The sequence below is a fragment of the Tympanuchus pallidicinctus genome, unplaced genomic scaffold (assembly GCF_026119805.1).
Source record: "Tympanuchus pallidicinctus isolate F22 unplaced genomic scaffold, pur_lepc_1.0 scaffold2, whole genome shotgun sequence".
NCBI classification, from domain to species: Eukaryota; Metazoa; Chordata; class Aves; order Galliformes; family Phasianidae; genus Tympanuchus; species Tympanuchus pallidicinctus.
The window spans coordinates 33,731,204-33,752,507 of record NW_026294721.1 but is presented as its reverse complement, the minus strand read 5'-3'; the positions used below and the strand labels follow the sequence as shown (position 1 = coordinate 33,752,507).

The 21,304-nt window shown below is 36.5% G+C and overlaps 1 protein-coding gene across 4 annotated transcripts in view; it reads left to right on the top strand.

Annotated features, from left to right (window-relative positions):
* Positions 1-21,304, top strand: part of ARSJ (arylsulfatase family member J) — an 85,123-nt gene that overhangs the window by 54,450 nt on the left and 9,369 nt on the right. For all 4 annotated transcript variants that reach the window (XR_008206452.1, XR_008206454.1, XR_008206453.1 and 1 more), the window contains exon 4: positions 16,865-16,970. The gene's annotated coding sequence lies outside the window, so the exon portion shown is untranslated. The remainder of the gene's footprint in view (positions 1-16,864; positions 16,971-21,304) is intronic.

Genomic DNA, 21,304 nt, shown 5'->3' with positions numbered 1-21,304 from the left:
CAGTCACACGTGCACACTATGTTTGCAATTAAATTGACACATGACAAAATAAAGAAGGATCTGGTAAAAATTCTGGTGTTGAAAGAAAAGTGTTTCTTGTACATAGCACGCACACACATGAGCACACACAAATGGCTGTCAATTTTTGTTGTTAATAGTAATCTTAGTAGTCTTCGTTACGTTGTTTGTTTTTTTTGCAAATAGAAGTATGAAATCTCTAAATTAAGCCATATTAGTCAACAAGCTATCAAAATAAAATAATATTCTGTGTAGTTACATTTTACATAGCTGGACTGATGCAGTAAGGATAATAATTAAATGTATATATTAGGGAAAAATATGCAATATTTTTATCCTCTTATTTATATAATTTCAGAACTCAGTTCCATTTTTTCTGTCACAGCATCTGTGCCAGGTGCTTCAGAACAAGATGCAAGAACCTACCTATAACTTTCCATGCTGACTGTTGTTGTATTTCCCAGTAGTTATGTACTGGCCTAAATCACTCTACATGGCATTTAATAGCACGAAAATGTGATAATCTTGATGACTCTATAAATATTGCATTCCTCCTTGTAAGTTTTGTTGCTGGATTTGGCGACTTCTGGTAACACTGAGTTTCACAGTTTAGTTACTATGGAGAGATATTTTTGTGTCAGTTTTGATTTTCACACCCTTAGCTTAATTGCATATCATCATGTTCCTGCGCCATGAGGTACAGAGACAGAAGCTTCCGACTTCTGTTCTCCCAGTGCTTCTGCAGCACGCTTCAGGGTATCAGGTGGCAAGTGCTGCACAGACAGTCTGCTATGGGCTGTCTTGTCACTTAATACAAAGGCATTACAACATTAGTCTGTTCCTGAGTGTATTCCTCACACATCCCATCATCTTAGAAGTGCTTTTTTTCACAGTTGCATACTTTTCAGATATTGCAGTAGAGTTTATTATGAAGTATCAGTGAAGTATCACAAAAGGTGTGCTGATTAGGAAGGGATTTAATTTACTAAATACATAAAACATTAAAGAAACTTAACCTTTTTGCTTCCAGAGTGGTTACAGCATCACACATACACTTGCATCTTTTTCTATGATTTTACCTTTTTTTCTTGTTCCTTTGATTTCCTTGTGTGTAAAATGAATCACTCATGCTGAAAATGAACCATGACAGTGGAAGTACTGAGAACTCTTAAAACCTACAAGATACAGTGAGAAGGGAGATCTATCTGGAGGCAGAAGATATCCTTCAGCACTTATCACATGTACCTTGATTATTTACTTTTGTTTTAAGAAGCTGCTTGAGTGTTGTTTTAGGTTACATCAGTGTAACTGTCGTGCTTGATTTGTGTTACATATTCTCGTATTAGCAATTGTACAAAATTATAAAGAGGAAAAAAAGATGCCTGGCAATTTCCTAGTAAGTACAGGAAATTGTTGTTACATGCCATTTGTCTTGCTGTGAAACTACTAGGAAAATGCTGGTGAACAAATGTCAGATCTGAGCATCTTTATCTCCTATTCATAACATTGGTTGCTGGCTTTGACTGCCCACTTCAGATCTAAAGCAAAAGTTTGGCAAATGCAGGAGCAAAAAGGTCCCAGCCACAGAGGGAGAGCTGCATCTTAACACAACAAAAGCTCCAGGCAGTGAGGTAGGGTTTGGTACTATTAAGTGTAATGTCCAAGGAAGTGAACTGTAATAGGTGAAAGTTACCAAATACTTGCATTCACTGCATATGGAAACCGTATTCTAATATTGTTTTCATATGTTGCATCTAATCAAGTGTTTTCTTTCCTGGAAAGTGTGAGAGTTTAAGTTGGGAGTGATGATAGTTTTTTAAAGGAGTCAGTGATTCCTACTATAAAAAGTAGTTGACGTAGCTGGCCTATTCAGGCAAAATACCAAGAAATTGCTAGACAGGTAAGAGATGCAGAGACATTCACAGATTTTAAGCTCAGATCCTGCGTTACTAACATATGGTGAAGCTCCTGTTTAATTGTGGTCTAGGGTCAAAATGAAGCTTTACATCTTCAGAAGATTCTGTTATGCTTTTCTACAGCAATGCCTTAGCCCTGCATAAAAGCAGGTTCTTCCTGCTGGCTTAGACAAACATTTTTCCCACTGCAAACAATTTGCAGTAAATAGAACTGCACTGAGTTCTGCAGACTTTGGATTAGGTATGAAATGCTGCAGTTTGAAATGGTTATCTGTACGCTTGAGCAAGGACAGCACAGAGTTCTCCTCAGCTTCATTATGAAAGTCTTATCTACAGAAAGATCCAGAGTCTCCATTATTGCTTGGAAAGTGTCAGTGTGGACTAGTAAAACTAGTGGGATTTTTCTTAACTTGGCTGGAATCATCGTAATGACTCTCAGTATGCAATCATAATTTCCCCTTCGAGTTAGGAGGGTAAGAGTTAAGAGAGCTCAAATCCTGTATTATTTTGGGCAGCTGTGAAGGAAAGTATTTTGCATTTGGTTGAGTGAAATTACTTGAACATGTATTTTAAACTGAAAGAGTTTGCTAAATCAGTGATCTAAATTGAAACTAAAATAGTGATTCACAAGTTTGTAAGATTTCCCTTAATTTGATCAAGGAGGGAAGGAGGGGAATAACTCCTCAACTAAAGAGTTCTTAAAAAATGAGTTGACTATGTTTCCAGGTTTTTTTTAGGAGATTGGCTATTGTGCATTTTCAATGAAACTGAAAATAATTATTTCTAGAAAGTGAATCAAACCCTTGTTTAATTCATGTAGTGATCTGAATATTAGGACTGCAACATTTCCCATCAGATTTCAGTGGAATAGCTATTGAGTTTATGTAAACTGTCAAGAGTTATTAGGCTTCCTGGTTTCCATAGTATTTGAAGCTGAGTTGCTGAAGCCTAAAGCTAAAGGAAACTTCTGCATGCAGCTTGTAGACAATGTTCAAAAACATTTGTAGTTGAGAATAATGCAAAATGAGGGTAAGTGAAAAAGATTCCGTAATATCAGGAATGTTATAAATTGTCAATCTTTATATGGAAGAACAGAGGTGAGTATACAAGTGGTGAATGAAATGTCAGTTTATTGCTTTGATTTCCATATTTAAATCCAGCACATATCTAAATACTGTTTTGACTGAGACTTAAGCACATATTATGGATATCTGCAGAAGTGTTAGAGGCCAGAATGTTGTCCAGAACCACAGTGAGCGTGCTGCATTCAGCACAAGAAAATGTAATGCTTTTGCTTCCAACATGAAGTGGTCCTGGAGATTTACTTGTTCCATTTTTACCACAGCTTCTTTTCTTTTGATTCCTGCAATAAGAAATGTGGGAATGGTGTTTATCTCCTGAGCAAGACACAGCAAACAGTAAGTGGGAACATCCGTCCTGTCAGGTGGTGGCTATGAAAATACTGTTCTACCTGAAATAACAGTAATCTATGTTTTATGGCTCAGTGTTAAATTTTTCCCTGTCCCAGGCAGAGTCAGTTTCCTTTGTTCTGTTGGAGATTGTCAAGATGATTTGCATTTCTTATGCTCTTACTTTGTAGCTTCTACAAACAAGCAGCAAATTTCAGCAGCTGTATGGCTGCTGCAGTCCTTCTAGTATTTACATAAAAAAAAAAAAAAAAAAAAAAAAAAAAAAAAAAAAAAAAAAAAAAAGAGAAGAGAAGAGAATATCCAGAGAAAAGTAAAGGGAAAAAACCTTTGAAGGTGTAGAAAAAAATAATTATGGTTTTCTGAATACAGAAAATTAAATTTGTTGTAAAAGGGTCAAATATAATGAAATGAAAAAAAAAACCAAAAAAACTATACCAGATAAGACATGTACCTATTGTTCTGTAATTGTATGGTTTAATCCATCTGTCTTTTTCCAGGAAGTACCTCACATGCAATGATTATTACTAGTGGCAGCTGTCATTTTGTTAATAGTTCCTCCCAAATTGCTTAAGGCAAATAGATAAACAAGCCTGCTTCCCTACTATTGTTAGTTTTTACTTGTTCTGTTATTTTTTTTACTTCATGTCAAAACTCTTCTCTGATCAACACTCTCAAGATTAGGAAATTCAGACACAATTTTAGAATCTATATGGACAATTTAGTATTGACTCATTTGTATCGAGAAGCCTATGTAACATTTTTGTAGAACGATCCCCCCGTCAAATAGGGAATGGCTACAGATAACTTGCCTTTCTTTGCTTAATCTGCCTACAGTAAAGGGAAAGTCATAATACTAAATATTTCTTGCATTACCCATCATCAGTCTGTCACTTTGAAAAGTGAGAAGCATCAGCTAAATGAATTATTTTCATAGCAATTCCCCTTTGCAAGATTGATTAGATTATTCTATCTCTGCATTAAAAAAAAAAAGAAAGAAAGAAAATAAGTATCCATCTGGCAGAAAAATTGCATTGCTTTCACCAAATGACTCATTTATATTTTATTGTTTTAAGAGATTTCCTCTGTACCTGTTTAATACATGATGTATATATCTAGAGCATTGTCAAAATACGAAACTTTAAAAATGTTGACTGCGGGCTTTTATATTTTCAAACAAGATCACAGAATAAGCAGTTTTAATCAAAAAGAAATTAACAGCTCACTCCTAGCACAAGCTGATCAGGTTTTTACAGACCATCGGCTATTGCATAGATACTAACATCTGTCCTAATACTTGCTTTTAAGAAAAAGAGTTTGTAAAAGTTTGCAAACAAGATTGTAGCAATGGTTCACCTGTGTTCTTGCAAATGAGTCTTACTATTCAAATCAACAGTATTAGGCGCAAGTTATAGAATCATAGAATCCTTAGAGTAGGAAGGGAGCTCTGAAGGCCATCTAGTCCAACTCCCCTGCAACGAACAGAGACATCCACAGCTAGATCAGATTGTCCAGGGCTTCATCCAGCCTCGCCTTGAAAGTCTCCAGTGACAGGGCATCAACAACATCTCTGGACAACCTGTTCCGCTGCCTCACCACCCTCACGGTAAAATAATTTTTCCTTATATGCAACCTATATCTAACCTCTTTAAGCTTGAAACCATTTACTCTTGTTATATCACCACAGACCATGCTAATGAATCTGTCCCCTTCTTTCCTATTGCTCCCCATTAGATACTGAAAGGCCACTATCAGGTCACCTTGCAACCTTCTCAATTGTTTGTGTATTACTTCAATGCTTCTAACTTGACAGCAAAATCCTCAACTGTCTGCTTGATGGCTATGTCTTCACATTTCAGCTTGTTCAGAAAGACCAGCATGCTTCAAGCATACCACTTGCACAGAGGATGAAAACAGCTCTAGAGTAAATGTAGTTCACCAAGTATGGAGCCAGAATAGCGTCTCATTTGCTAATCAATACCAAATCTAAACTAGACTTGTAAGCATAAGGGAAGTATGCAGGGGCCATCAAAATTAACTGTACTTGAGTGTAAACTGTTGAAAAGCTAAATCTCTTTAGGGAAGGATTTGTGAAAGTGGAGTATTCTTCAGGGAGCCATGCAAATCTGCACCACAGTAACTTGTTTCCTGAGGTCTCCTTAGGGATCGTAGATAGTTTATAGAAAAGCTGTATTTTTTTGTAGCTACATTGCATATACCAGCTGCAAAAAATTCCTTCTTGACTACATTCCATAAACATGGTTTCAGAAAATTCTCATGTTCTTATTTTCATTTCCTTTCATTTCCTAGTAGTTCCATTGAGGCAACTTCTCTTTAATAAGGAATCAGTGATTACATGAGCAATGATAGAAAATAATATGGATGAATCTGCATATTTATCCCTCTTTACACTGAGAATGCATGCTGTATGCTAATTAATTGCAAGAATGTATGCAATTTTATGAGAAATGCTAGAAAGGACATTGTAAGATTGATCTAATTTGTGCATGTGTTTGGTGGAATGTACAAAGGGAAACACTGGCAGCTTTGAGTGCAAGCACGAGCTCACTCTCTGAGGAGAGCCTAGGTATCTAAGAATGGACAGACCAGAGATTTAATTTCTCTTCTTATCTTTACTAGTGTTGTTGCTTGGGAATTGTGGTACTCTTGTCAATACAGGGAAAAGGTCTTTTCTTTCAAAGCAACAGCACAATAAAAGACAGCAAAACCTGACCTCATTTGTTGATAAACTGCAGCTCTGACCTAATTCTCCAGCATTACAATTATCTGCTGTAATGGGACCACTTTACTTTTCAAATCCAGGATTATAGTACTTTGAGATTTAGAGAAGTTACTCCTTTCTCGTTTCAGGCCTTGTCATTTCAGAGACAAGCTAGCATGAAAAATGAGTGAATGAATGGAACAAGCATGTGGTCAGCTCTTCATCCTGACATTCACGAGAATATATTTTTAATATATAGATGTATACACAAACATAGTTTTGTTCATTTATGTGCACAATTCCTATATATAAATAAGTATAAATATAGTGTACCTTCTCAGAATGATCCAAACTGAGATCATATCATGAGGAATCTGGGTTTTGTTAATTTGATTGGCAGATGTGCAAGGTGATGGGCATCTCTACATAACAGAGGAACTCTAAATATAAAAGAATTTAGAAATAAAGTTCTTACATTTTCAGTACTCAAGCTGTTGGTGATAGAAGTTGACATAATTGCCTTAAAGTTCATTTAATACCTTTTTTAATCAGTGGAAGGAAACTGAATATATTATGAACTGGTATTTGATATTTATAATATAACATTAATCTTTTTTTCCTCATTATAAGCAGTATATCCAGTCTCACAAAACAAACTTTCTTTCCCAAGTTTCCTATTTATCTATATTACAAAAATGAATGGAAAATGTTATGTTTTCATCAAGTCAGTTTTCCTTAGTAAATTTTCAATCTTCAAGACATATCATTCATGTTTGTTGTTTTTTTCCACTTGGAATGCTATTCATAGCATCCACTGCTATACTGAGCTGGTAACAGACATTGAGTGCTGCTAAGCCCAGCCATGCAGAAATCATGAATCAGATTCTCACTAAGCATATGATCAGCTCAAACTGTGTTTTCAGGACAAATTATAAATAAATAATAAATCATTTATTTTTTGGTACATTGTAAGCTCTACCCCAACTCAGAAGCAGTGATAAAATTCTTAAAATCACCATTCTTACACAGTCATATGTCAACTGTTATAAACTTAACTCTCTAGTGTCAGCAATTTAATATGGTGTTTAGGCAGTTCATTCTACAAACATTGGAGTTATTCTATCCAATGAATTTATTCTGTCTGCCTTCAGTTTGGATGGAAAAAAACAAAAACAAAAACAAAAAGCCCTGTTTTGGTCACAAATCTACTCTATGCAAGGTGATCAAATAAAATGGTTGTTCAGGGCTTGTTTTTGCCCTGTTGCCTTTCATCCTTGTCAGGAAGATGCTAGAAGCACCATCCACAGAATACATGAATTTTAAAGAGTGAAAGCCTTTTAAGGGTTGCAGAAGGCTGAGTTCAAGCAAGGATAAGAAAGTAAACTATAACTTGAGTTCTTCTTAGTAAGGGGCCTCATTTGTTTTTGATTCCTATGTGAAGTCATTAAGTTTTGCTGCAAGGGGAATGGTACTCAGTGCAGTTTTGAGGAAGACATTTATGGCTCCATCCCTGGAGGGCTGACATGCAGGCTAAGCATCTGCTAGCTTCAGCTAAATATGCAGGAGAGAATAAAAGTATTTGGAGGAGCATTAGAATGAACCTTGGCCAAGGCAGTTGAGAAAGATGAAATATTGTTGCTGTTATTTAAATTACTTAAAGAAATTTAAATCTTCTCCTGTCCTTCTCCATCAAGGTAGCAAAGAAGAGATTCAGATTCCACTAATGGAAAGTTTTAGAATAGAAGGGATGGAGAGACACTGCCATAGTTTGCTCAGAAATGAGACAGAACGTTTTCATTATTCCTAAAGGCTTTTATTCAAGACATAGAGAAGGTGGGTACATTTAAAGCGAAAACATATTTTTGCTATAAAAATGAGAAGGTATGTGAAAATCTCCGCACTAACTATAAAAACAAAGCAAACATTTCCCTTATAGTCTGAACAAAACAACTGAGAAAATATATCAGAAAAGGTAAATGAATACAGAATTATCTATTCAGTTTTGGTTCTCATCTCTCTGGGGTATTTCATTTACTCTTTGAATCTTATCGATCTTAGCAGCAATAGTACATGTTTCCTAGGAAGGAGTGATCTATCATTTTATTCTTACACATTAATACATTAAGATATCTTCCACTATATAATCATTGGCATATTTTTTAGTGTTTATTGTCATAATAAACTACTTTTTTCCCCAATAAAATAGTTACTATCAAGGTCAAGACTACTTATAAATATATCTAATATTTAGTAATCATTCAACTTGTATTCAAACAAAAGACTTAAAAACATCATCAGAGATCTTGATGCCGGGACAATTTCAGTTTTCCTAAAGATTTCATGATAGATTACAGTTTCAATTAGAAGAAATGCACCTTTAATCTCATCATCCAATTGGGCCAAGCTGGAAGCACTCAGAAATACAACAGACCCTCCTGTCTAGCCACTCTATAGACTGTGATTCCAGCTGGATACACTGTGTACGCAGTGTACTCCTTTCATGAATCCAGGTGAAAACACAAATATCAAAACGAAGGTTGCCGAGAGGGTAAAGGGTAACAACCATTTTATTTGATCACCTTGCATGGAGTAGATTTGTCCTGTAACAGGACACATCTTTTCAAGTGTCAGTACCTCAGAAGCATCACTGATTTCCAAGTCAGATAGGGCTTAATCTGAGCTAAATTTCACCCACAAATCTGTTGTTTCATATCTGCTTTAAACCATAGTTTTCTAGAGTGTTGTGCTTGGGATACCTCTATTACCTGTAGTGTATTAATTTGCTCACTGAGGTTGTGAATTGCCTGGTGAAGTTGTGGATGCCCCCTCCCTGGAAGCACTCAAGGCCAGGCTGGATGGGGCTTTCAGCAACCTGGTCTAGAGGGATGTATCCCTGCCTATAGAAGGGGGTTGTAACTAGATGATTTTAATGGTCCCTTCCAACCCAAACAATCTGTAATTCTATGATTCTGTGCAGGACAGACAGGTGAAAATGTAGGTATCCATTTGTACAAACATTATGTAAGAACTAATTCTGTTCCATTTGTACAAACATTATGTAAGAACTAATTCTGTTTTACACAGTGCAGTGTTTTGGAGTATGAAATTTTAACCAAAATAGGAAAAAAAATGCTATTAACAGTGGAACTGGTGAAGTTTTAAATAGCAAATGCTGACTGAAACCAAATATGTTTGAAGTCTGAAGCGTGTGTCCCTGTTCTCGTTTCTTCCCTGGTAGCTCAAATGGTAGTTCTTAAAGAAGAGGAAAGAAAATTGTGTTCACCATCTGTTATCTGACATTTGAGAAAAAGTCATTGTTTGACCAGTAATGAGATGGTTAGCAGCATTTGGGCTATAAACCATTAATTTGCAAAGCTGGTGTATTTTTAAAGGCAAAACAGATAATGTCCTATATAGAAATGGCCACATCACCCAAAATGCAGAGCCTCATCCAAGCATTAAAATGCAAAACAGATGGAGGAAATGTTTTGAGGGAATATACATGGGAGTGGGGGGTGAAATTGTGAAATATAAGGAAAAAAAGCTCTGCCAAACTCAACAGGACTATAGAAAGCGTTAATAACCCAGGGATTATCTTTTCCAAAACTATATAAAAGATTCTAAGAACTGTGAAGAGAGACATTCTCCTAACATAAGAGTCTAATCAGGAAATACCATTTACCGACATGAGATTATCCCTGAAAGATGAAATCTGAAAAGATTTCTCATCCTAGTTGCATCAACTTTCTAAGGATCAAGTTTAGAAAAAACACCCTGAAGCTGACATGACAGCTTCACAGAGTAACCAAAATGAAAAGCGAACAAACAAACAACAACAAGAAAAAAAACAAAAACAGATGTTCTGTATTGTGGAAGATTTCACGTTAATGAACCATATGAATTATATAAGCAAAGGATGGAGGGGAAAAAAAAAGATCATTTGAAGGCCACGAGCTAGATCACAAACATGCTAGCCACTGTGAAAATGTGGGGCATTAACGAGCTCCTACTCCATAGAGTTTAAGCTGTAAATAGAAATCAGGTGGTGAAAGTGGCTGAATACACTCAAGGAGAAGTGTTGTAGAAGTAAAACTAATGGGCATTCATGATTGTTTCCTTAGCTCCAAGGCAGTTTACCTGGGAGGAGATCATGCAACAAAATAAAGTGAGAAAAAATAAAGACTGGGACTGAGATCACCACCAGGGGTTGAAAGTATGGAACAGGAGCAGTGAGAAAAGACAGAGCACTGCATTACAGAGCAAGGCTGAAGGGGCTGCCTACATCCTGGCTTGTCTATGCATGCAGCTATTCCTGGGGCTGAGCCCTCTATGGCTTCAGCTTCAGGTTTTTCCAGGGGCTTATGATGAAGGTGACAACAAAGATGCTATCTGAATCCAACTTGGTTTGAATGGTGTGTTAATCAGATGAGGTTTATTGGGATTTGTTGTTCTAGGATGTATCAGAAGACGATGACTACATGCATGGGTAGATGGATGTATGTATATATTTATTCTGTTTTAGCAAAAATAGAAAAGGTAGATCTCACTGTAAAATATGATTTCAACAAATGTAAACAGCATAGGAATTTGAATAGGAAATCTTTGAATAATTTTTGTTGATATTTTCATATTTGTTCTATTTCTAAGAAATTCATGCCTCAACACTGTAAAAGAGTACAGACTTTGAAGTCCATAAAGCTCAACGTAAGTCCATGCTTTCCACATATCTCATATGAATGCATCTGGGAGTCTTTGTCGGCTCTATTATGTGTGCAAACATGCCCTCTTGATTAGATCAGTAGTTTCCTGATTGTTGGCACTTTTTTTTTTATTATTTTTTTTACATTTTACCTTGTCATTGGCTCTCCTCTTTCCTTCCCCAACTGAGAGAACAGTTTTTATTTGCTCTCTCACGAGGTGGAAAAGCAATAGGTAAGAAAAGTCTAATTGAGGCCAGATTAATGCAGTTCCACAGGAGAATAAGGAAAAGATTTATTCTCTCCCAGACTTCCACAGATGTCTTGTTAGGAGCTCAGCCTTCCTTACATATGCACCTTTATTCGCATACTTCCTGCTTGTCCTCTGGGAGAAGCCAATCTCATGTAATTTATAGACTTGGCTTTCTTGTTTGTATTCATGTGAATAGTAAGATGCATTGAACACTCACATATTGGGCTTATTCTCAGATGAGAGTGAAGGGGGTTTATCTATGTTGAAAAATATGTCCATTTGGCTTACCAAAACTAGGAGTTACTGTAAAGAAAATGTTGAAATTGGAGCCTGTCTGCTGGCAAGAAACCTCAAGGTTTGAGAAAGTGGAATCCAGCAGAGCTGCTAAAATAAAGCATCAAGTTCAGAAGAAATGTGCAACCCTGCAATCCTGCTCTGTGGTTTTCCTTCTTCTAGCTAACTCTCACCTTGGACTGACAACTTCAGCTTATGCCAATAAACATTAGCAAGTGACGGAGGAAGGAAATATTTTCTTTAAATAATGGTGATGAAAGCTTTGAGAGGAGATGAGGAGAACATAGGAGTTCAGTTTAATTTCTCTATAATTGACTTTAGCAAGAGAAAGGAACTTGGGCCAAACACTGTATGCATCTCTTTCTTGCTAACCTTGTAATCTCTGGTATATCAGAAGACCCTTCTGTTAATTCCAGAAGGGACAGCTTTAAGGGCTGCCCCATGGCACTGTTGTAAAATTTCTCTCTGATAGCAAGACAGACCCTTGCATTAATTAAAAGGAGAATAGTTTGTTAAAGAATCACCCTGACTTTCAAGGAATGAAAGTGGGAATATTTATATTACTTTATTGTGGCTTTCATTTCTTACAAAGTCAGATTGCTTTTTAACTAGCAGCTTTCTTTTTCAGCCGAAGTTTGTGGTTTTGGGTGCATCTAACTGAAGTCTTTTATTCTCAATTATCATCTTCAGTTTTTCAGTTTAATTTCAGCTTAATCTCATTTTGGTTTGGTCTTGTAAAACTGGCTCATCAAACACCAATTGGAATATACTGTTTTTCAGTATCAGAAATGGATTTTTGAGCTAGGGGACTCTAATGTAATTTGTAGAAGTTCTAAGGCTATTTCAGTACTAGAGGTCTGAGTATGCACTTCTTTTTGTAGATGAGTATTTACTCCTGATCTTAGTGCTTAGGTTCTTGTAGCAAGAACTGGTGATGAATTTCTTGTGCTTTTGTTTGTAGATCTTTGTTTCAAGACAGTAAGTGTCCACTCTATCAGCTCCTCAGAAAGTAATTAACTACATTTTTTCCTAGGGTACTGATTTTATTTCCCTTTTACCTACTGGATTCTTCTTCCAGCCACTGATTAATGAGTTCACTTGAAAAAAAAACAAAACAAAACTTTACAACAGTGTGATATAACTCAGGTTGGATATTAGGAAAAATTTCTTCTCTGAAAGAGTGGTTGGGCTCTGGAATGAGCTGCCCAGTGAGGTGGTAGAATCACCATCCCTGTAGGTGTTCAAGAATTGTGTAGATTTTGTACTAAGGGACATAATTTAGTGGGGAAATATTGTTGGTAGGTGGATGGTTGGACTGGATGATCTTGGAGGTCTTTTCCAACCTTTGTGATTCTGTGATTCTATAATGGATGTTAATCAACAAAAAATTCCAGTTGTTTGTATTTATCTGCTGCAATAGAATTAAAGTATCTCTTCACTTTTGTTTAGTGAGTCCTTGATACTTTCCTTGTCATCTTGACTCTTGCTAAGGGATTTTTAGTATCTCTTTCCTGTTTCTGCTTTTCCATTCTTAGTTGATTTACGGGTCTTCTTGCTAGTCTATGCTTGGTCCACCATAACATGTGGTTTAAGATACCCAAGATGTCTTAAAACTTTTTACACAGCTGATGGTGCACCTTCCTCTTTTCCTATGGGAGAGGAAGGATTTCTACTATGTTCCTTTAAATATTTTCTTCCTCTATCTCTCTGCATTATCAGTGAACTTATTTGGTAATTATAAGGTCATACATGCCAATTGGCACTATTATCAATAGAAATTTACCTGTCAGCTCCAGAAATTTAATGTGCCAATACATCTACCTTATGTTCCTGGTCATAGGAGATCATTCATACTCCTGCTGGTTTATTTTCTACTTTGGAATCTAAAATTAAACTTAAGTCATTATAAAACATGCCCAGCAGTCTATGGATGTACATTATAAGTCTGCATTCCAGCTCAGATTTCTGAGATACTTTCTGCAGAGTCGAAAGCCCAGGCAAGACAACCAGTTTTCCCTGTGCATCTTTTCATTGTCTTCAAAACCCCATTAGACAGTCGATTTACTGTGGACTAGTTCTCCATCATTCGGTTGATTTCTATTGTGAGCATATTGGTCACATTTAATACTTAGTAAGGTAAGCAAATTAAAAGTTAATTTGGGAGTTATTTCTGAACAATGGTGTTCTTTTTAAATTGGAAAATTCTTGTGCTGCATTTAATTAGTGGTTGTTTTAAGCTCATCAGTAGTCAACAGTATTTGAAAATTATTTCTACTGATCCATATCCACATAAAAAGTTGCATTTACCCTCTCTGTATTAGATTACTGCATGGATTTTATTTTAGTCTTCCCTAAACCATCCAGCCTCTGAAAATTAATGGAGAGAAGGAATCAGGTAGTTGACAGGCCAGAAATACCAGCCTGGGGTGTGGGGGCTTTCATGGTTTTGAATGAAAAATTTCACTGCTTTTCAGATCGCTAAGAGATGTTTTAACCTTAGCAATTATTTTTCTAAAAGTCAATGGCACCATGAAAGGGGCCAGAAACTTATTTCTTTGGACAATTATAAGCAGAAATTGCTCTTGACCTTGACATTTATAGGGTTCCCAAAAATCAAGGGACTTGCAGCTAGAGGTTATATGAATCTCCAGAGCAATCCTGCCAAAGGTTCAAAAAAGATCCAAAACAGCATTAATCCATGATTTCATTGTACATGTCTAATTGTTTTTCCTGAGAGTCCTGCATGTTTGGCAGTTAGCTTTGTAACACAGAGATAACAAGGGCTGTAAATCCCTGAGCAGCTATTATTGCACAATCAAACTTCATAACTCATGCATCCCTCTCCTGGAAATGTAGCAATATACTGTTAAAGTCAGGAAAAAAAATAAGATTTGGGGCCATGGTATTTTGTTACAAGCTGTACCGACAGTTGAGATCTATTTGTGAGAAATGGTTAGTTAGGAAATATATGAATAAAATACCTATCAGTATATGTAGTGTACTCCTTCCAGTGTTACTCAGGGAAGTAATTACTTCATCCCTGAAAGTAAAAGCAATAATAATTTAAAAAATTGTAGTTTTTTCTAAACAAAATGGCTGACAGAAATCAAATTGTCCTCCTAAGAAATAATAATTATAAGTAGGATTAGATATATAGTTATAAATAATATGTAGAATTTGCTTATCCATATTTGAAAAAGAGAATACAAAATCTAAACAGCTGCCATGAGAAGTCTGAGAGTGATTGGGAAATGGAAACCTATTTCCTGATCAGAGACTAAAGACAGAGACTGAAAGAGAAGGCAAAGGCACTCTCAACATAGCAATGCTATTAAGCAGCATTTAGGCACATGCATTAACATGCATAATGGGAATTAAAGGACAACAGTGAAACAGAGCAAATGGCTCCTAGCTGAAGATGAATGCACATAGGCTGGATATTAAGCGAAAGTTTCTAACCATTAATGTTATGTTGGCACGGAGTAGAATTTCAATCTGATTAGCAGAGGCATAGAGGTGAACCTGTGAGAAAAGGCTAAATGGCTCGAGAGCATTCGTCTAGCTCTGTATGTTTAATTCCTGTGTGTGGCATGCCTTAAATAAAAACAAGGCCTGTACACTTACTGTCAAAGGCAACATAAAATTTGGAAAGAGTAGCAAGTAGCTCAGATTTCTTGCTGAGATTTCCAGTTCCCTCAGATGTTGTCATCCATGGTACAATTTTACAGAGTCCATCCATTTTGTGCATCTTTATGAATCTGATAAAAAAAGAAACAAGCTAGCTATTACTCAGTTAAGAAAGTGTCTTCATACATTAAAGATCCAGTGGAGACTGTTTTTGATAGCAGGAGGTAAAACTGCACTGTTCTGCATGGTATTTACTCTCACCAGCCTGTTTCCCATTTTCTCTCTCAGAAGCCATTACTTTGGTAGCATTACAACTAAGCCGGTGCATCTGCACATTTTAGATGGCAAAAAATCTTTTGGCTTTAGTCCACTATAGATTATCATAATCAATTTATTCATGCTTTTTCACAAATTCACGTTCGAATTTGTTAGAGATCATCCTTTTTCCCCAAAAAGTGCATTTTAAAAATTCTGTCGAGAATACTTGGATGACTCTTTGCTGAGAAAACTTATCTGAATCTTTGCAAGGAATATAAAACTCATAAGCTGGAAATCATCTTTCATAAAAATACATAGCAGCCTTACAGACATGTTTTCTTTACAGCAGAACCTTCAGTTTTTCAGTTTTTATCACCAAGGAAGACTAATCATTTTACTGGCTCAATAGGAAATGGAACACCATTTTTTTAATACTGTTCTTCAAGAATTATTGTTTTTAAAAAAAATTGAATTTGTTGGCCAAAAACTTAGCATCCCAATCATATTTTGGCTTTGGATCTGTTGCGGAGATTATCTGTTTCTTACACGATTGTCCCTGCAGGTTGTATACCATAGAATTGCATGCTACCTGGATAGCAGTTTTTCTCTGATCCAGGATTTCAGACAGAAGCCCTTTATTCCCTGCAGCTGTCTTTCTAAATTGGCTCTTTCAGTTTTTTAATGATGACCTGATACTTTTTGAGCTATGAGCAGATAACCTCTCCAGAAGGTTTGGCAGGAAGGCTGACGATTAATTACAGGCAGAACTGAACCAGGTTCTCCTAAAAAATAGCTTCTTATGACAAAGCCATTACCTGCTGGCAACATTTAAATTCTCTGGTCACAGCTTCTAAAGCCAGACGAGATCATTAGGTCACTGTGCCCATCTCTCTCAGTAAAGCAGACCATTACATTTCATGCAGTTACCTCTGACCTAAGCCTTGCAACTCATACATGATGAAAATGTCCCTACAAGAAGAGCACTTGTTTTCTTAGATCAAAAAACAAAACTAAACAGTTTTTGGGTGGGTTAACCATTAGAAAAACTGGACAGTGCTGCCAGCTTGAATCTCCTTAGTTCATGTGATTCCATTCACTGGTTTATGTTAGCCTCTATTTTCGGTTTGATCTCACATTCCAATGGACACGCCTGTATCTCTAATGCCCATGACTCCAACTATGGCATTTGCTTATAAACTACATAAAATAATACCCTTCTGCATGAGACACTTCTTTTGTGAACAGGCAGTTCAGTTAGAAAATGTATGCATCCACCTTAAAAAAGTCAGAAAGGCAAAGCAAATGTACTGCGCTGGGAAAAATAACAGGAACTGTTGGTAAACCCTACTTGATAAGAACAGCACGATATGAAAAAAAAATGCATCTAAGTCTCAACTGAAGCCTTCCCTTTGCTATTATTAGTATGTGTCTTTTTCATATCAGAAACATGTTTCTGTGAGCTTCTGAAAATATCCGTAATTGGTAAAGCCAGCACCATTTTTTATTTTTTTTTTTTTCCATTTTGGGAAGGACATACCTTGAAAATGTCTGCAAGAAGGACAAAGAGATGCATAGTACTGTCTTGCTTTAATCATTTAGGGACTGTCTTTTCGTCAAGTTAGAGATGAAATAAGTATATTATTATTTTTCAGCTGACATTGAGAAGGTGGAAGCAGCAATGCAACCAGAGTCCTGTTTCTTCATTTTGAAGTAGAGAGGCAATCTTGCATCATGGATGAATTTATTCCTTTATAGATGGTAGGCAAGTTTATTCATAAATTATTGTTGTTCATATATGTCAGCATCCAGAGATGTTCAGTTATAAATGCATGTTAGAGGTGTACTTTAATGCTCGAGATGTGGCCTTTCTAAACTCTTTGGCAGGTTTGTTAAAGTAAATACAAAGCTTTTATCTCTCAGAATTTCAGAGGGCATATTAACCCTTTGCTTGCATATTTGTCAGATGAAAAGTTGCTTGAATTATTTGATATATTTTTTAATTGTCTCTGAAATACTGACAGTGCTATATATAGAGCAAACAAAGCCAGCTTCCAGGCACCAGAAACTTACGTGATGCATCTTCCATTTGCAAGATTTCATCTGAGCTGCTGCTCAGAAAAATAACATTTGAAGCTGAGGAGCAGCCCATTGCTTGCAGTTTCCACTAAAAATCCCATTAGCGATGGCTGGCATACAAGGCCACTTCTAGAAATAAGAACCTCGCTTGTCTAGGAGGGGATGCCACATATATGTACATTGTGGCTGCTATGAGTTACCTAAGTCTGTGTGTTTTACCAAACTGACAGCTGTAGAGCTGGCTAAAGTTACCTGTGCATCATGAGTTCAAAGACTATTTGTGAGTGCTTTGAACAGTTTCCTGCAAAAAGCCATTTTTTAAGAAACAATATCGCTCTTGGTGAATGGGAAGATTTCGCAGACGTACCACTCTGCTTTCTTCCCATGCCTTCTTTGCTATTTATACATGCCATATATAATGTATACTGCTATAAAAGTCAAGTGTGAATGTGATTTGGGGCTGGAGAAAGCAGCCAGTCTCTGTACTCCAACACCTGCATGGCATTTCCTTCTGCTGAGAGTCAAAACACTGGACTAGATGTGCCATTGGTGTGATGCAGCAGGGCTTTTCTGATGTTCATATGCTAGTTTGATCCTACAAAACCTGACTTAAAAAGCAATCTTCTATCATATAAATAGCTTTGAGCACTCAGGCAATATATGGTTCTTTAGCTGAGCATAAGAGACACATTTTCAATAGAACAAAATGGGTCACAGTCATTTTTCTTTGAGTCTTTCATTTGACTGAGCCACATGTAGGTGAACCTGCTTCACTGGGTTTAACCAGGAAGCCTGCTTTTGTGTGCCAACTACTTTGCCATCCATTTTTAAAGATTATCAGGCCAAGATAGCATTATGCAACGATGACACTCTTTTTTTTCAAAAACTAGAGAGAAATAGCAGCATAATTTAATGTAAATAAGAAAGGATTTTAGCAGCAGGTAACCAGCTAAATCTGTTCCACCCTCATGTCAAATTGGGCATCTGGTATAAAAAGAAATTTTTTCGATGAAGAGTAGAAGGCTGTTAGGCCATGGAAAGAAATCTCTTCATGAATTCAGTGCTTCCATGTTGGGATTCAGTAGGAGAGGAGTTTAAGATCAAACTGGCTCACATGATACACATCAAAGTAGGTTTTTTAAAAAAATAGAAATCATTTCTTAACTCACCTTTCAGAATATACTTCATACAGAAAGTTCTGGATCAGATTCTACGGTCAGAAACTCAAGCTGTTTCTGATGATTGCAAATCCAGTCAAGATTTTTGAAAGAGAGTTTAGGTTCCTATATATACATGTCTATGCTAGAGTGGATGAGCGTGACAAACGTCGGCCCAGAAATAGCTGACGTTATGAAATAGCTGAAATAGAGGACAATGAAAAGTAGTGTTACACTGTGGGACAAAATTCCAGTTGAACCACAGTAAAACATCATAATACAATAATTAATGTACACGTGAAACACAACACAAAATTTTAGTATTCCTGGGAAAAATACTTGAAAGATTTCCACCTTTTCTGAATAATTCAAGCCATCTCAGTCTGAGCTCTATCTCTGGCATCCTTCTGCATGAGATGTATATAAAATGGATATCTGAGGCTCATGTACTTCTGACCCTCACTGAAAGACCAGTGTTTGCTCCATGGCTAATCAGTGCTCGAGGTTGTATTCTGTTTACAGATCATCTCCCTGCTATGTGAGCTGCTCTCCCTTCTGTCACATGAAACAGTTGGGACTAAAACTGCTGAAGCTAGATTGCACTGGTTCTGAAAATCTGGAAAAACAGAAAGGTAAACAGCATCTTAACACACAGCAATCTGGCAACCGGTAGTACATTAATTACTCTGCACCTCCTATATCTGCATTAAGTTCATTTATTCTTTTCAGACAAAATAACTGATATGAAGCCTCTTCTTGCCGGTTTTTGTCACACTACACAAAACGGTTTAAATGATTTATATGTGGAAGCTGCTATTAATAGCATTGAATGTGCTACTAATTGGATGGTTATATAATGGCATTGTTATAAAACCTAGTTTGAGTTTGACACCTTCTGTTTTCTGAAAGCCACATAAAAACCCCAAACAAATCCATGGTTAGCAAGCAGTACATAGCACAGAGCAAAGGCTAACTAATTACCGATCTATCAAAAATCAAAGATTAAAAAGAGAAAAAGAAGGAAATTCGCTTACTTGAACTCTAGTGGAAATGAGTTGGAAGTGAATCACTCAACTGACCTGCTGTTCAAAGGCATTCTTTAAAGTAACTTTCTTTAATACTTGTCCCAGCAAATACTGACAAAGAATTCAAAGTTTCTGGGACTTGTGAAATCTCAGAAAATTGTGCTATTGAAAAATGGCCTTTGAACGAGATCTGGTATGTACAGAATTATAGTTTAAGAAGAAAGAACTAGCAGAAAGCATCTCTATGACACATACTGATAAAAATTATATACTAGTATTAGGCATGGATCTGCACTTTATTTTAATAATAGTACAGATGTACCTATACAGCCTGACATTTTTAAAGTAACTTTTTTTTTTTTTTTTTTTTTTTTTTTTTTTTAAGTGAGAGAGAAACAAATGAGTTTGGCATTTTATTCACATCTTTATGGAAGGCTGGAAAATTGCAGTCCATTAGGAGAAAGCTTTTATCTGGAGTGGCCCATTGCAGTCATATTCTGGGTTGTTCTGAAGGCTGTAGCATCACTGATGCAATGTACTGTACTAAAACTTCCTTGCTGATGAAACCAACTACTGGCTGCTTGCTGTGAGGATATTTTCCTTTCGATAATCAAACATGGCGGCATACAAAGACCATGAGAAGAAGGCAAAACATTCTCCTACAGTTTTGTATTTATATGTATATAATAGCTACACAGATGAAAATTTGTGGTCAACACTATGCGTTTGTAATGCCTCTTAGTTTAATTTTTGACCATGAAATTACCTCTCAACACGCACTTGTTATTGGATCAGTGTTATCTATAATCTTTTATTGCTGAGGTAACTCAAGGTTGTCTTTCCAGAACCACTTAATGAATCAGCCTGATATGCTCTCATAAGCAAAGGAGCATTACACATGTCTGTCTGTGAATACACATCCTTATATATTTGCAGAGAAATACACTAAGTTCCTTCCAACTGAGTTACCTCTTAAACTTCAGGAAATTAGAAGAGCAGTAGTAGCAATATGGAAGAAAAGACAGATGTTGCAGTGGCACACGATGTGCATGTAAAGGGATTTAGCCCCTGAAACAGGCAGTGGGTACAGGAGCATGCCCTGTGTTTCAGGAGACAGGATACAGCCAGTGTACAGCTAGATATCTATATGCCGTCACATGGATTGCCTCTGTCATCTGCAGCAGTTGCAGGTAGGACCTTTTGGGTTATGCTCTTTTTCATTGCTATTTAGCCATCCAGAGATACTGAACTGAGCCATGCTGACTCCATCTTATTGTCAGCTCAGTGTCATTTTTTATTGCCTGAGTGATAATATCCAGAATATGTAAGGAGGAGTTTACATATATGAAGGAAAACTTTAATTGCTGGATTGTTAAAGCACCCAGAGGAAGTAGTCAAAGGTCTTACAGATTGACAATGTACCAGCACTGATGTAACTGTGGCTCCATGCCTAAAAAGCTGTGATAACTTAGGAACCAGTGGCTGTACAAAAGAACAAGACATTATAGAAACTGAACAAGAATTTGGGTGGTCCAGATGTCTTCCACATGCATTCTGTCAATTATCAACAACCAGAATCTCTTCTTCAGACTATTAAGCAGAATATTTTGAAATCTCGGGGTGACAAATAATACCAAAATCTTCTGTAACAATATATCAGCAAGTTTGCCTACTCCTATGCATCAGGAGAAATACGTTTCTTTTTAAATGCATTTTTTCAGAGGTAGTGTAGTTTGTCTGTGCTGTTAATACTCCTTTCCAATTTCACTTGTGTGAGAAGGTTTAGAGCAGCTCCTCAGAGTAGTAATGCTGTGACATGTTTCTGTTTTGGTAG